The following is a 16,699-nucleotide window of genomic DNA, read 5'->3' as shown; positions in this document are numbered from 1 at the left end:
ACGCACACTCCCCTACGCAAACCCCCCCACCCGCCAACGGCCGTACCAGTCAACCGCACGCACAAGTACGACACACACACCCCCCCAACCAGCCCACGCGAACAGCCCCAACCGCCAACGGGCCATACAAATCAACCGCACGCACAAGTACGACACGTACACCCCCCTACGCGAACCCCCCCAACCGCCAACGGGCCATACAAATCAACCGCACGCACAAGTACGACACGTACACCTCCCTACGCGAACCCCCCCACCCGCCAACGGCCGTACAAATCAACCGCACGCACAAGTACGACACGTACACCCCCCCCTACGCAAACCCCCCACCCGCCAACGGCCGTACCAGTCAACCGCACGCACAAGTACGACACGTACACCCCCCCAACCAGCCCACGCGAACAGCCCCAACCGCCAACGGCCCGTACAAGTCAACTGCACGCACAAGTATGACACGTACACCCCCCTACGCGAACCCCCCCACCCGCCAACGGCCGTACCAGTCAACCGCACGCACAAGTACGACACACACACCCCCCTACGCGAACCCCCCCGCCAACGGCCGTACCAGTAAACCGCACGCACAAGTACGACACGCACACCCCCTCAACCAGCCCACGCGAACAGCCCCAACCGCCAACGGCCCGTACAAGTCAACCGCACGCACAAGTACGACACGCACACCCCCCAACCAGCCCACGCGAACAGCCCCAACCGCCAATGGCCCGTACAAGTCAACCGCACGCACAAGTACGACACGCACACCCCCCTACGCGAACCCCCCCACCCGCCAACGGCCGTACCAGTCAACCGCACGCACAAGTACGACACGCACACCCCCCCCAACCAGCCCACGCGAACAGCCCCAAACGCCAACGGGCCGTACAAATCAACCGCACGCACAAGTACGACACGTACACCCCCTACGCAAACCCCCCACCCGCCAAAGGCCGTACCAGTCAACCACACGCACAAGTACGACACGTACACCCCCCCAACCAGCCCACGCGAACAGCCCCAACCGCCAACGGCCCGTACAAGTCAACTGCACGCACAAGTATGACACGTACACCCCCCTACGCGAACCCCCCCACCCGCCAACGGCCGTACCAGTCAACACCCCCCTACACGAACCCCCCCGCCAACGGCCGTACCAGTAAACCGCACGCACAAGTACGACACGCACACCCCCCCAACCAGCCCACGCGAACAGCCCCAACGGCCCGTACAAGTCAACCGCACGCACAAGTATGACACGCACACCCCCCAACCAGCCCACGCGAACAGCCCCAACCGCCAACGGCCCGTACAAGTCAACCGCACGCACAAGTACGACACGCACACCCCCCTACGCGAACCCCCCCACCCGCCAACGGCCGTACCAGTCAACCGCACGCACAAGTACGACACGCACACCCCCCCAACCAGCCCACGTGAACAGCCCCAAACGCCAACGGGCCGTACAAATCAACCGCACGCACAAGTACGACACGTACACCCCCTACGCAAACCCCCCACCCGCCAACGGGCGTACCAGTCAACCGCACGCACAAGTACGACACGTACACCCCCCCAACCAGCCCACGCGAACAGCCCCAACCGCCAACGGCCCGTACAAGTCAACTGCACGCACAAGTATGACACGTACACCCCCCTACGCGAACTCCCCCACCCGCCAACGGCCGTACCAGTCAACCGCACGCACAAGTACGACACACACACCCCCCTAGGCGAACCCCCCCGCCAACGGCCGTACCAGTAAACCGCACGCACAAGTACGACACGCACACCCCCCCAACCAGCCCACGCGAACAGCCCCAACCGCCAACGGCCCGTACAAGTTAACTGCACGCACAAGTACGACATGCACACCCCCCTACGCGAACCCCCCCACCCGCCAACGGCCGTACCAGTCAACCGCACGCACAAGTATGATACGTACACCCCCCAACCAGCCTACGCGAACAGCCCCAACCTCCAACGGCCCGTACAAGTCAACCGCACGCACAAGTATGACACGTGCACCCCCCTACGCGAACCCCCCCACCCGCCAACGGCCGTACCAATCAACCGCACGCACAAGTACGACACGCACACCCCCATACGCGAACCCCCCCCCCGCCAACGGCCGTACCAGTCAACCGCACGTACAAGTACGACACGCACACCCCCCCAACCAGCCGACGCGAACAGCCCCAACCGCCAACGGCCCGTACAAGTCAACCGCACGCACAAGTACGACACACACCCCCCAACCAGCCCACGCGAACAGCCCCAACCGCCAACGGCCCGTACAAGTCAACCGCACGCACAAGTACGACACGCACACCCCCCAACCAGCCCACGCGAACAGCCCCAACCGCCAACGGCCCGTACAAGTCAACCGCACGCACAAGTACGACACACACCCCCCAACCATCCCACGCGAACAGCCCCAACCGCCAACGGCCCGTACAAGTAAACCGCACGCACAAGTACGACACGCACAAATAATGCCAACACCCAAAGCAGCACAAGGACTTACCAAACAGGTCGCACAACAACACTGAACATGTCTCCTGTGTACACTCCATTGAGAATCACTGTCCTGGTCACAGCCAAACAGAGGTCAACACCAACACCCACCCCATATAACACCCCCCCCCCATTCAAATTAAGCCACACCCACATTTTGGCCAATAAAAGGGTCCACACATACAACCCATCATCCTTTGCAACATACCCATTCTTGCGAGGAAACTGAGAGCACACCAACAATTGCAGCCACATACCTTCACACATACACCATCACATCTTCACCCACACCACCCCCTTCACAATCACAACCACATACCCTCATCCATACACACCATCACACCCTCAATCACATACACCCCACACCATGACCACACCCAAGAATCCAAAGTTCACTAACCCGGAGAATGAGATACTCACAGATGAAGTCATCAGAGTCGAGCCACAGCTATTTGGCGCATTGGTCAGACAGACCAGCCTGGCCGAAAAAACACGCCTGTGGGAGAGGATTGTAGACCGGGTCAATGCTGTTGCACCCATCCGGCGCACCAGGGTGGAATGCCAGTCCAGGTGGTATGAGCTGCGGAGGATGGTCAAGAAGAAAATGGACCAGGAGTACGCCTCTGCACACCACACAGGAGGCGTCGGTCCCTGCAGACCTCCTGTATACCATCCCTGGGAGGAGAGAGTCATCGCCCTGCTGCCACCGGTGGGAGTACATGGAATACAAGGAGCCGTTGAGACTGGTGAGTGTACAAAAAATACATGTCACATGGGTGGACTTACAACAGTGCCCAGCAGCATGGAGTAGTTGGCCATGAGTCCTAGCAGGACACATCTAAAAGTGGTTTGTTGCAAGTGGAACCCACAAAGGGTGTAAGGTGGAGGGTAGGAGGCTGCACTCATCCCATATGTCCCAGGGCCTCACTTAAGCACCATGCCCAATGTACAGGGATAGGGAAATATCACACAAGATAGTAGACCACAGCTCCTAATCAATTTCATGTTGTGGACACACCTTCCCGAGATGCGATATTTTGTGACACAGTAAGGCAGTGTAGCAAGCAAACAAGCACAAACAACCTGTCTCCATCTCTGTCGCCCTCTCCCTCTGTCGCCATCTCCCTCTGTCGCCCTCTCCCTCTGTCACCCTCTCCCTCTGTCGCCATCTCCCTCTGTTGCCCTCTCCCTCTGTCGCCCTCTCCCTCTGTCGTCATCTCCCTCTGTCGCCCTCTCCCTCTGTCGCCCTCTCCCTCTCTTGCCATCTCCCTCTGTCGCCCTCTCCCTCTGTCGCCATCTCCCTCTGTTGCCCTCTCCCTCTGTCGCCCTCTCCCTCTGTATCCATCCCTCAGTGTTCCTCCCTCTGTCACCTCACCGCAGCTCCCTGGGCACACACACAGTTGCACCTAAGCACTGCACAGGCCTAACAAACACCATAGATCTGAATGTAAAGGGATGTCTCACAAGTACCAGCAGTCATCTGCTATGTGCCTGCAACACACCCACCATTTGCAGTCCACACTGTACTGTGTTAGGACACACTTCTCGGAATGCTCTGTAGTACACAATGGGCACAGGTGTAGGCAGCACAAGTCCCTCCTGTGATCACTGCTAACACAAACACCAGGACAAGGTCACACATCCTGGGCACCAACACAAAAACACGATCATGCCAGCATGATACATCAGGGGACAGCCAAATCATGAACGATTGACGCTTCCAATTCCCATGCTAAGTAATTGCATGCCTTGTCATACACCCCCATACAGAAAGTCAGCCCCAGGGGACAGGCAATGGAGTGCAACACTGTCCCAATTGTCATGTACCACAACAAAACACTCGCTCATATGAATATGCATACAACTCATACATGCACATAGCAGATGTTCTAGTCCATTGTGCCTCTCAAACAATGCACGTGTCCCATCTCATGAACTTTGTGTATGTACGTAAGTACTGACATGGACATTGGTATCGACAAGGTGATGCGTGTTAGAGAAGTGCCAAGTTCAAAAGCCATGATCTATAACTGTGTGTCTACAGGTCCAGGTGTGTTGGCATTGTTTGCCCAGCATGGGACAGCAAAAGACATCCAAAGTAGTAGAGGACATGCTAATTAATGATGCTCTGTCTCTTACATCAACACGCTGCATATGAACTCTGTGCATGCATGACGCAGACATAAGGATTTACACCGTATACTGGATGTTGCGTGAAACTGAGCAATGCTAAACACGTGTGGTGCCGGCAACACAAGACACAGCAATGGCTGTGTCAGTCATTGTCAAGACAAAGGAAGAATGTAAATAGCCCAGAGTACATTTAAATTTTGTACCACTACATACACAACTTAACAATGTCAACAATGTCAAGCTTGTGGAACTGTGATGCTGATAATGGATAAGTTAACAAGATGTCACTTGATAGTGCCTTAACAGTGTCTGTCTCTCCCACACACAGGGGAACGTGCGGCGGTCCCCCCAACCAGGGGGAAGAAGGATCCCAGTCCCAGGCTCAGCAGGACCCAGACCCCACCAACAGCGCCGTCCCTCAACGCACTGTGGATGACCCCAACCAACCTGGCTCCTCTGGATCCCAAACCCCTGCAGCAACTGAACCAGCTACATCTCAGCCAACCACCGGACCCATTCCCACCACATCCCAGCAGACAGGTCAGAGCCCTGCCCATGATCCACAAGAGAGCCAGTCTGAAAATGAGGGACACCCTTTGTCGGGCGCCCCTGAGGATGGTGACGACCTCCACCCTGCCAGCAATCGGGGGGCCCGTCGAGCGGATGTACCCACTAGCGCAGGCCGTGCTCATGTGGGTCAGGGTGGTGGGAGTGGCGGAAGGCGGAGGCGAGAATCTGGACAGTCAGCTGCAGCACCCGGTATGCCTGAACTCGCTAACATCCTGGAGGCATACCGGCGGGACACCAGGGAGGTAAGCCAGCTTGCGGAGGCCCTCAACCAGGTCAGACAACAGCAGGCAGAGCAAATAGCCAGGCAAGACCAGCATTATGGACGGGTGGAGGCACACCAGGCTCAGCTCTTGATGGTGCATCGGGACATTTGCCATATGCTACGTCAGATGGCTGTCAACATGCGGCCCCCTCCCTGTGTCACAAGGCCAGCAACATCACGGCAAAGTGCAACACCAGCCACAGGGAGGGAGGAGGAGGAGGAGGAGGAGGAGGTACCCTCTGACGTAGCGTCCCATGCACCGTCCATGCCTGCACATGAGGGTCCCCCAAGGAAGGCGGGTCGTCCACGGCGAAGACGTTGAGGGGCAGTGGGCCATGGACATCTCCCAGGACACTGGACCTGGCATATTGCCCCTGGGTGCAACAGCATCCCCTATGAGACTCTCCCACATGGACTTGCTGGCCACAGTCTGCCCAATGTTGCCAATCACTGTGGCCTGGACTCTGGTGACTCAAACTGTAAGGCATCTCATCTCCAGCAGTGAACTTTGGATTCCACCCCTTCCTGTACAGCATCTATTCACGTTTCCTGCCCAATATCACCCAATAAATATTCTACACCTCATACGCTTTAGGTGAGTTATCTTTTAAACAGCATAAACTGATATGTGTGTGCAAATGTATAAAATGCAAGGGTATACAACAAACAGCAGTCAGCCTCACACTTCGATCAGAATTTGAGTGAGGACACACATTGGTCAGAAAATCCTATCAACTACATACCTGGATGGAAATACACACCTGCGTGGGACAGTAAATGCTGAAGGGGGGTATGGATCCCAAAAATTCTATCACAGGCTGACCCAGGAGAGTGTCTTTGAGGTGTACATATCAGTGGCACAAAAGTAGTGGTCCACGTAGGGAGTACCTACAACTGTGTCCTCAGGTATGTGAGCTATCATCAGCATGATGCAGTACTGTGGATGTGATGTGTGGCGGACAGGACAAGGCTGGCAGGACAGACTGTGGGCAATGGGCTGTAGCACTCCACACAAGCACACCTGAATAGGTGACCTACCCCTATGTAGCTACAAGTACTATACTACTGTAATGGTAGCTACGCATACAGAACAACTACACACGTCTGACAAATACCTACACCAGAACGGGGAAATCACACCACACCCAAGAGACATGCTCATGGTGTGTGTTCCATGTGGCAACTTGACTGACTGTGACTGCCATGTTGCAGTGGTGTGAGCAGGTTGTGTACAGCCACGTGACTGTAAGCAAGCACTTTAGTGCTATAGTGGTGTTAACAAGGTAACCCTGTACAATATTGTGCCGTGGAAGGGGGAGCTGTGCTGGACACGGCACATGAGCTGGTGGTACGTAGACCCAATGTCATGTGAATCTGCATAGTCGTGCCAGTATGTGTCGCACACACAGGCATAGCAGCAGCAATGGCTGAGTTGGAAGCATTGTGATACCAGGATGCTGATTGTCTGGTTTTGTCTGTGTGTAGGGTGGCAGGAGCATGCTCCATAAATGGATGTAAGGAGGGTCATCCTGTAGGTGTCAGTGTTCCTGAATGGTGTGCGCTGCATGGTGGCTGTGTATGCAGCAGCAGCAATGACTGAAGACATGACGGCAGGAGGGGTGTGACAACATGCAAAACAAGCACATACCACAACGCCATTGGCAAGCCACAAAGTGACATGTGTATGTGAAGGCTGGAGTGTCTGCCTCACTCAGGGTCACTGAAAAATAAATGGCACAGTAATCACCAAGGTCACTGGATCAGGGACATTACGGACAAGTGGGGCACAGGACACACAGCATCATCAGGTGTAGACTACAGCTAGTGTTTTCAAAGCTAAACAGCAGCTACAAAGCCATCTACCTCACACACAACATAGTATACTAGCCTTCCCCACCCCCATGCGTGTGCTCACTTTACAGGTAAACACAAAACAAGCATAAGCTTGTTAATGACAAATAGTATAGATGCACATTAGAAGGACATGTGCGTTGACATCAAGGCGGCACAATATTCCGTAGAAGTCAGACGTCATGCACAACATCATTATTTACATTGTGAGCCCATGGAGCATCATGAAACATACATGTGCATTGGCAAGAAGTCCAAATTACAATATTATTGATGTCACCTGTAATGCAGCAGTACTATTACCTACTAGCCTGTCAAGGACTGGCCATACCTTTCTTCTTCAGAGTGGTGTGATGCTCAAAGGGTTCCACCTCCAAATAGCCCCTTGGTCTGAGTACAAACGACAGACACAAAAGGGTGATCAGGCGAGGGAAGGAGAGGATGGGAACTGCTGGGAGGGAGACCTGAAACACAGGCATATAACCATTAGGATTACATTCTCATGTCACTGACATTTCAAATACCTCATTTGATACACTGTACCACTCACACCTGTGAAGTGTACTAACTGGAGACAAGTTTAGATGATTAATCATGCCATCACATGAGATCTGATGCTATGACACGGACACATAAAACCAAGGACAGTCTGTCATCCATCAGAGTCATGTGTACCGCTCACAACTGAGCTACCATGCAATTAGATCTATGTTGTAAAACACTCTTTCACTGGCTCAGATGAGGTGGACCTTACAAACAAATGGAAACATATGGAAATGCTACTTACCCTAACTGTAATGTCTGTCTGATATTGGTTACTCATAAGGGCCATGTAGGCAAACTTTACTTCAGCCACAACAGCTGTAACTATCACATATGTAGAGGAAGCTAATGACCAACATGCAATGGAGGCACTCTGTAGCCAGTCTTTTGATCTGTCAAGTTAGCACTACTATGCAAAACATCACATGCTAGTAGAAGAACTATAAAGTGCTAGTGATGTTGATCCGAGCCACATAATGAGACCTTACCATTACACAGGAATGCAGCACGGGACCAGAGATTCATGTGAATGACTGCACTCCACTGGTGCAACACAATTTATCACATATGCATCATCCCAACAATTAGACTTTACATGCAAAACATACTTGGCATCATGTGAGTCTAAACAGCACTGCTACTCACTGTGAAGGCTGGCGTAGCAGTATTCTCAACCTGCACTGAGGTAACGACATGACAGTGACATGATATACAGCAACAAGGGGCAATGCATCCATGTTAACTGAATAACAGGACAGTTGTCTTAACATGTGGAACATACACTGGGCCACACCCACACCACATAGTTTCATGGTAATCAAACTGGACTGGGCCACAGATTGGAGGTGAGGATCCAGTCACAATCTAATGCACACAGTGAGGCTGCAATCCCCCACAGAGTCCGTGGTTGTGACCTCTGACACAATGTAAACCCAAGGTATTTGCAATGTTGCAGTGCCAATGTCTACACACATTGATGCATTCACCAGAGTCTCTAACTACAACAGATGACAGTCAGATGGGGTGAATATCCTGTCATGGGAGTGGGCATACATGTAATAAGTAACATAATGTAGTTGCATGTATGCATGGTCTCACTACATGCACATGAACATGTACCACACGTTTCTAAACATACCAACGCTAAACAGCCTCATATGCGTCCTTACCCAAATTGACTTCTACACATGTCCATGCATGCTCCGTTGATTTGGCTGACGTTGCAATCATAATGAGCGATAGCAGGATGACCACGATGACCCCAACGGACAACAGGCAGGGCGAGCTGTGGATGAGAGTGGCACACAAGGGGTCAAGTTCTGTATAATGTCATTATCACAATGGTCCTGTTGAATAGCCAGATGTTGTAGAACACCTGTACATTCCAAGTGCACACATAGCACGTTTGTGTGTTGCATTAGAACTGCACATGTGTGACACTGCACAACACACATCCAAGTGACGTTGCATACAGCCTGTTGCATACACAGCATGCTACCCATGCTACTCTAGAGTCCATCTGTTGCTGAAAAGCTGCGATGACTCACCATTATGCAAAAAAGTTGCGGATGAGGTGACTCCGGATATCATCTTCATCCTCCTCGTCACTGGCATCCTGGGCAAGGCCTTCATCCTCAACGGGCGGATGTTCCAGCTCATCAGGATCAAGGTAGAGTGGCACGGCCTTCTCCACTGCCATGTTGTGTAGCATGCAGCACACGGTGAAGATGTCACACACCTTGCGTGGGCTGTATTGGAGGGCTCCGCCTGTCTTGTCCAGGCACCTGAACCGGCTCTTCAGGAGTCCAAAGGTTCGCTCAATCACCCGCCTGGTCTTGCCATGGGCATTGTTGTACCGCTGGTCTGCAGCTGTCCTGGGGTTGCGTAGTGGAGTCATTAACCACGGCATGTTAGGATATCCAGCGTCTCCTGCAAATAGACATCAAGTACAAAAGTGAATAATATGATGCAGATCATGAAGTTGTGACATACTGACATACAGAGCTGACAGTGTATACTCACCAATTAGACATGCCCGGTGGTTGTGCAGCTGCAGCATCATCTGTGGTACCCTGCTACGCCTCATGATGAAAGCATCGTGGCATGATCCTGGAAAACGTGCTCAAACATGTGAGATAATCATGTTGGCAAGACACACCACTAGGGCATTTATCGAGTGGTAGTGTTTCCTGTTGCGATACGCTTGCTCCTGAGCCTGTGGTGGCACCAGAGTAACATGTGTACCATCAATTGCACCAATTACATGTGGCATGCGGCCCTGGGCATAGAATTCCCCCTTGACATCTGTCAACTCTTCAGGAGTCGGAAATCTAATGAATTCATCTAGGTGGAGCAACATGGCAGCCAAAACATCACTCAACACCCGGCTTATCATTGTCTGAGACATCCCTCCCACATCAGCTATGGTAAATTGGAACGTACCTGTGGCAAAGAAATGGAGGGCTGCCATCACCTTTACCTTGGGTGTCAGTGCAGTTGGATACCTGTGGCGTGGTTGTAGGTGAGCCTCAAGCCTGTTCGTCAGCTCCTTGATCAACTGCCTGTTGAAGCGATAGCGACGAATACAATTGCGCTCCCTCATGGCTTCCAAGTCAGGCAACGGCCTTTCCAGAGGGGGTGCCCTGCAATACACAATTTATTGGAAATGTCTTCAACTGTCTGACTGAGACTGTAACAATGTACATGGCACAAGCAAGACTGCTTAAAATGATCTAGACAATTTGGAGTGTGGCGTGGCATACACACTGAAGTAACGTGTGCCAGCTCCCATCCACTCCTCCGTGAATAATTAAAGACCTGTGGTGTGTGGAATGGATATTACATGCATACAAACAATCTGATGGAATGATCTTAGTGAGCATGACAACGTATCATGTCAGTGACAAAGGTCATGTGAAAGTCTGTAGTAGGTTGTCTGCACAACCAGACATCTGACAGCAATAAACACACACACACACACACACCACATGTGCCATCATTTGCACACTTCTGCCTTAGTCATGTTGCGGTGTGTAGCTTCCCTAACTATTACATATCCATCATCATACAGCATAAATGTGTTATTCTCACAAATGGTCTGTGATGCCATCACACATATGAACAGGTCATTAACACACGTGGCATGGTGTGCATACATTAGTAACCCTGTCATCACGGCAAGGACACTAAATAGATGCTCCTACAGCAGATGTACTGAACAGTAAGGACGGATTACTTACCTTTTATAACAAAATATCAGTAAGCAACAGTAGTTAGAAGCATATTCCCGACTTTCAATACATACCAGGCTTTTGACCTATTTGCATCCCTGGATGCCATCGCTCTGCACAGTGAGTCGGGGGTATCCAGGCCACACCGGAAAAATTACAGTGCCGCAGATTGGCATCCTACAAGGGCGTGCCAAAGTGTTGCCCGTACCTACAACGCACACTCTGCCAGCAGTTACACAACCATGTCCCACCGAGAGTGTGGGTAGCGGACTAAGATGCATGTAATGTTGGAAGACCTCAGTCCCAGACTAAGGTAGGATGATGACATCATTCCGTAGTGCCCATACCTCTTGGATACCCTCTACAGCAGAGCTAACGGGAATGTGGACTGTGATTGGGAGGCCTGGATGCCTATGCTCTCTGGGGTGGGGTGGGAGGAAAGGGAACATGGTCAGTCCAGGGCGGGGTGTGGGGGTCTGACAAGGTGCCTATCTACAGCCAAACATGATGCGTGGCTGTACAGGATGCCCAATATAGATACAGTACATTCCTCAAGATATGCCTGTAGAGGATCAGCTGAGCCGGAGTGAAGTTTAAGGACCTCAGTGAGGAGTTGGTCCTCATGGCAGCAACGGGGAGATGAAGGGCCAAGGCTCCGGCCTCCCACGTTAACACAAAACTGTACGTTGCCCGCTCATCCTAAGACACGTTAGGAGTAGAGACATCACCAGTGTCTGGCTAGGTGTCCAGACCACTTGCATCCCTCAGTCCACCTGTCCTGTTGTCTTGGGACTGACACTCACGTGCCAGTGGTTCCTCATGACCCTCCCAATACTCATTGACAACCATTGTAATGAGCATTGCCCGGCTCATTGAAGTTAAACTCCCCATGCAGCATTATTAGGGGTGTTCTGCTGCACATTTCCCACGCCGGAGCCGTACAGTGTGTGGTATCGGGGACATCACCACCCGAGAACGGCGCCACGGCTGACACCTGGGTGATAGTTGCCAGTGAGGTTGCGAGTTCAACCAGCGGGGACCAGGATGAACATTCAGATCCTGTCTGTCCCGGCGGTTTGGGACATATGCGCCGCCTGCGTCCAGTAGTAAGTGAGTGATCGCGTCAGGGGCTATTCAACAGACGCGCTAGTGCCCCCAGACGGGTACGCTGTGCCAGAAGCCGACGCGTAGGCCGTTGGTGGGGTGAGGGACATCATGGACATGAGGAAGTGCACTAACTCATCCTGCGTCACATGCAGGGCAGGGACCGAAGGTCGTGGTGCTGGCTACGACGGCTGCAATTCTGACAGAGCCGCGTGGTTGGTGTCACCTGAATCCCATGCAGCATTGCACGTGCATTGTGGTGATTTGGATTTGCTATCAGATATATCTGACTTATTTAGTTAACCTGACAACTTTGCCCGGGAGCACTGATGTCAAATTAAGGGGCAGTGATGTCTCAACTACAACGCCCATGCACTCGTCCTACGTCCAGCCCATGAGCGATTGTGGTGCAGTGCCAAATGCTGGAGTCAGAGTGGCTTGTGGGACCTATCACACCTGGATTCATATGTCTGGTCCCGGCAGTGGGAGCTGCTCTTGTTGTTGTGCCTGATGTGATAAGAGTGGAGACACAGACGGTGAGGGTCAGTCACCAACATGACTAGTTTGTATTCCTCACAGGCTTTGAAAATGACATCCCTATTGGCACCGGCCAGAGTCAGAGAATCCAAGGTAAAAGGTCTGAAGTGATTGTACTATGAAAGTGGCAACAAAAGTGTGTAAGGTTACACTTATACAGGACCAGCGCTGGTGTTGTTAAAAAAGCGGACCTGACGTGTGCACGCAGAGGTGACTTACGAGTACTCTGACAACGTCATCACGGCCCACATGACGCCAACAACCCATGCAGAGCCACAGGACATGCCTACCGACTCACAATTGTACTACAGAACGGAAATTGACATATCCAGGATGACATGTGGGGATATTCTAAGGTGAGTTATAGAATACTGACCTGTTCATTTCATATGCAAACGGCATGCACAATGTCGCTCATGGCACACACATGACGTGGTCACACAGGGTCATGCTGTGCGGCTATTACACCTCAGTGACAGTGGGCATGTTGCTGTCATCATGTGCCAGTTCCCTGTACTGAATGGTGAGCCATTCCAGTGTTGATGTTCCTTGCAACATGTTGCTGACGTTACTCCGGTGCAAAGTGTTGACTGCATGTGATGCACATGTGCAATATGATTGATGACATGTCTCGCAAGCTCTTCACACATCAACTGAGGCACAAGGTCACAATCCCTGTGCTTCTTCAATGTCTGCCACACCATGGGCATCCTGATGTATGTATGCCATGCTGATGTATGCACCACATCGTCGACATTAGTGTAGACTACATCCCTGCTATGTGATTTCCTGGTGTGATTCTCCCAATGGTGACATGAAGGTGGACAGGGACTCAGGCTACAAAACCCTTCACTTGACCATGTCTGACGCACTGTACCCCAAGGTACGTGCGTGTGTACGCCTCGTTTCCCTATTGCTTTTTGGCCATGCGCGAGCAAAGCGTACCCCAAGGTACGTGCGTGTGTACGCCTCGTTTCCCTATTGCTTTTTGGCCATGCGCGAGCAAAGCGTACCCCAAGGTACGTGCGTGTGTACGCCTCGTTTCCCTATTGCTTTTTGGCCATGCGCGAGCAAAGCGTACCCCAAGGTACGTGCGTGTGTACGCCTCGTTTCCCTATTGCTTTTTGGCCATGCGCGAGCAAAGCGTACCCCAAGGTACGTGCGTGTGTACGCTTCGTTTCCCTATTGCTTTTTGGTCATGCGCGAGCAAAGCGCACCCCAAGGTACGTGCGTGTGTATGCCTCGTTTCCCTATTGCTTTTTGGTCATGCGCGAGCAAAGCGCACCCCAAGGTACCTGCGTGTGTATGCCTCGTTTCCCTATTGCTTTTTGGCCATGCGCGAGCAAAGCGTACCCCAAGGTACGTGCGTGTGAACGCCTCGTTTCCCTATTGCTTTTTGGCCATGCGCGAGCAAAGCGGACCCCAAGGTACGTGCGTGTGTATGCCTCGTTTCCCTATTGCTTTTTGGCCATGCGCGAGCAAAGCGTACCCCAAGGTACGTGCGTGTGTACGCCTCGTTTCCCTATTGCTTTTTGGCCATGCGCGAGCAAAGCGTACCCCAAGGTACGTGCGTGTGTACGCCTCGTTTCCCTATTGCTTTTTGGCCATGCGCGAGCAAAGCATACCCCAAGGTACGTGCGTGTGTACGCCTCGTTTCCCTATTGCTTTTTGGCCATGTGCGAGCAAAGCGTACCCCAAGGTACGTGCGTGTGTACGCCTCGTTACACCATTGACTGGGTTGCATTAGCAACGCTATGTCACCATACTTGTGTGGGCATTTTAGATAAATAATAGTGAACAACTAGGGGAACAGTGTACTGATCAAAATGCAACCAGGTTGTCACGGATACAGAGTTTTTTGAGGCTCCTACAGGTGTTCTAGAAAAATCAGTTTCAAGTATACAATGTTGCAAAAGTTGTTCAGCTCAGGCTCAATTTTCAAACCATGCATATGTGTGTAATGGGCTTATGTGTGATGTGATTGGATGGAACATAGGATGCTAACTATGGTGGCCTATCACACACTACTCCTTGGACTCACAGACCCTCTGCAGCACAGATATAAGGCAGCATGTGGCTGTGTGAGGGCACTTGCCTGCACAACATTGGTGTGGTAACCACAGCTGCTGTCTCTGAATCCTCTGGACCCTGATTAGCTGAGCATGGAGAGGGCACCTGCATTCACTGATGCTGAGAACAAGGCCCTGCTGGATGCCCTCCTGCCCAACTACAGCAAGCTGTATGGGAGACCAGAGGATCAGGTGAGTGATTGGTGCAATACCTTGGAGTGTGCACCTGTTGTGTGTGTGACATAATGCCCACTGTGTATGTATGGTGTATAGATGCAATGTTGTTGGGAGTGAATGCCAGGGTGTAGTCTTGTGTAAAGAGGGTTATTTCTTGTAGTGGGGTGTGTGACAGCGTGTCACAGGCTGCAGTGCACCCAGATGTAGCATACATTGCTCTGTGATTGCCATGCTCTAAGAGTGTTTAGCCCACGTCATGTCATCTGTAGTCTTTCAATGGCATGTAATGCAGCAGTGTTTGCTCACAGGCCACATACTCCTGGACAATGATGCTAATGCGTGGAGCCTACGATGCCCTGTTGTCATCAAGTCTTTTGTGCACATATGTGTGTCTTTTGAACATGGACCAGGTGTACTGATGCTCTTTAACTTTACATTTGTGACAGGTATCTGCCTATGAGAAGGGTGAAATCTGGGTGGACATCGCCAGGGCTGTCAGGAGTGAGGGGGGGCCTCGCAGGAGGCTCAGGAACATCAAGAAGAGGTGGCAGGACATCCGGTGCTGGACCCGCCGCATCGCCAGAGTCCAGCTGCATCTGGAAGCTCCACGCCGGCATGGCGGCACCCGCCAGCTCACCCCCAACATGCTCCGGGTCCTGGAAGTGGTGTTCCCAGACCTCCATAGGCAGTTGCAGGAGGGACAGCAGCAAGTAGGGGGTAGGTACATGTCTGTTTGTTGTCATGTGTATCACATGCTCCCTGCAGTGCTTCATGGCATGTTCACACTCCCATAGTTTGAGTGGTGTGGTCAGACAGGCACTCCATGCTTTGGCATTAGAATGTCCCAGGTTCTGCAGCTGCTTCTTTGCATGCCTTGCCCTACTCCACATTTGCCCTGCGCTTTGGCTGATGTGTATTTTTCACATGTACTCCTATGGTGCAATGTCTCAGTATGCATCTTCCTTTGCACATCATCATGTTTGAGGTGGGTCTGTGACACCTGTTGGTACATTACATGTAGCACCACATGTTCACAGTGTCTGCCATTCTTCATATTTTTGCACTGATCTTGAGTCTAAACATGTGTTTTCTGCACGAGTCTGCCTCAGTGGCCTTGGACCATGGTACTCTTTCAAATTGTAATGTGTTGGATACAGGTGCACAATGTACAGGTGCAATATTTTGGCATTATGCATACTCACACTGGGCAGTGCGTGTGTGCATATGCGCCAAATATGTATAATGTTGTTTCTAACTAATAATGATGGTCAGCCACACAATGAGGCTTTGGGTGTCAACAGCTGTGATGCCAGTGTGAGGTGATGTTACACTTGGTTCATGTCCCAGGATGGCATAACATTTCAGTACAGGCAGGACTTTTCCCATGTGGCACTAGGTCTAAGCAATTCCAACATGTCCTGTTCTGGGTTTGGGTGGCAGGGTGGGAAAATGAGCAGGGATGCATAATCAGCTATCCTGTTGCCAGGCAGTGGATCATCATTGTGTATCTCATACTAGTTTTTAGCTTACATTTTGCTTGTATCCTACTGTACATTGAGCGTTGTGTCTCTCCCAATTAGCCACAAGTAGACTTTGCATTGTGCAGAGTTCTGTGTAATGTGCCTCATGATGCATGTCATGTTTCGAAATGAGCCATAATGTATTGTAGCTGATATGTCTGATGTGTACAAGTGACTGATATGTTATTG

The sequence above is a fragment of the Lissotriton helveticus genome, chromosome 11 (genome assembly GCF_964261635.1).
Source record: "Lissotriton helveticus chromosome 11, aLisHel1.1, whole genome shotgun sequence".
NCBI classification, from domain to species: Eukaryota; Metazoa; Chordata; class Amphibia; order Caudata; family Salamandridae; genus Lissotriton; species Lissotriton helveticus.
Note: the sequence above shows the minus strand (reverse complement) of the source record.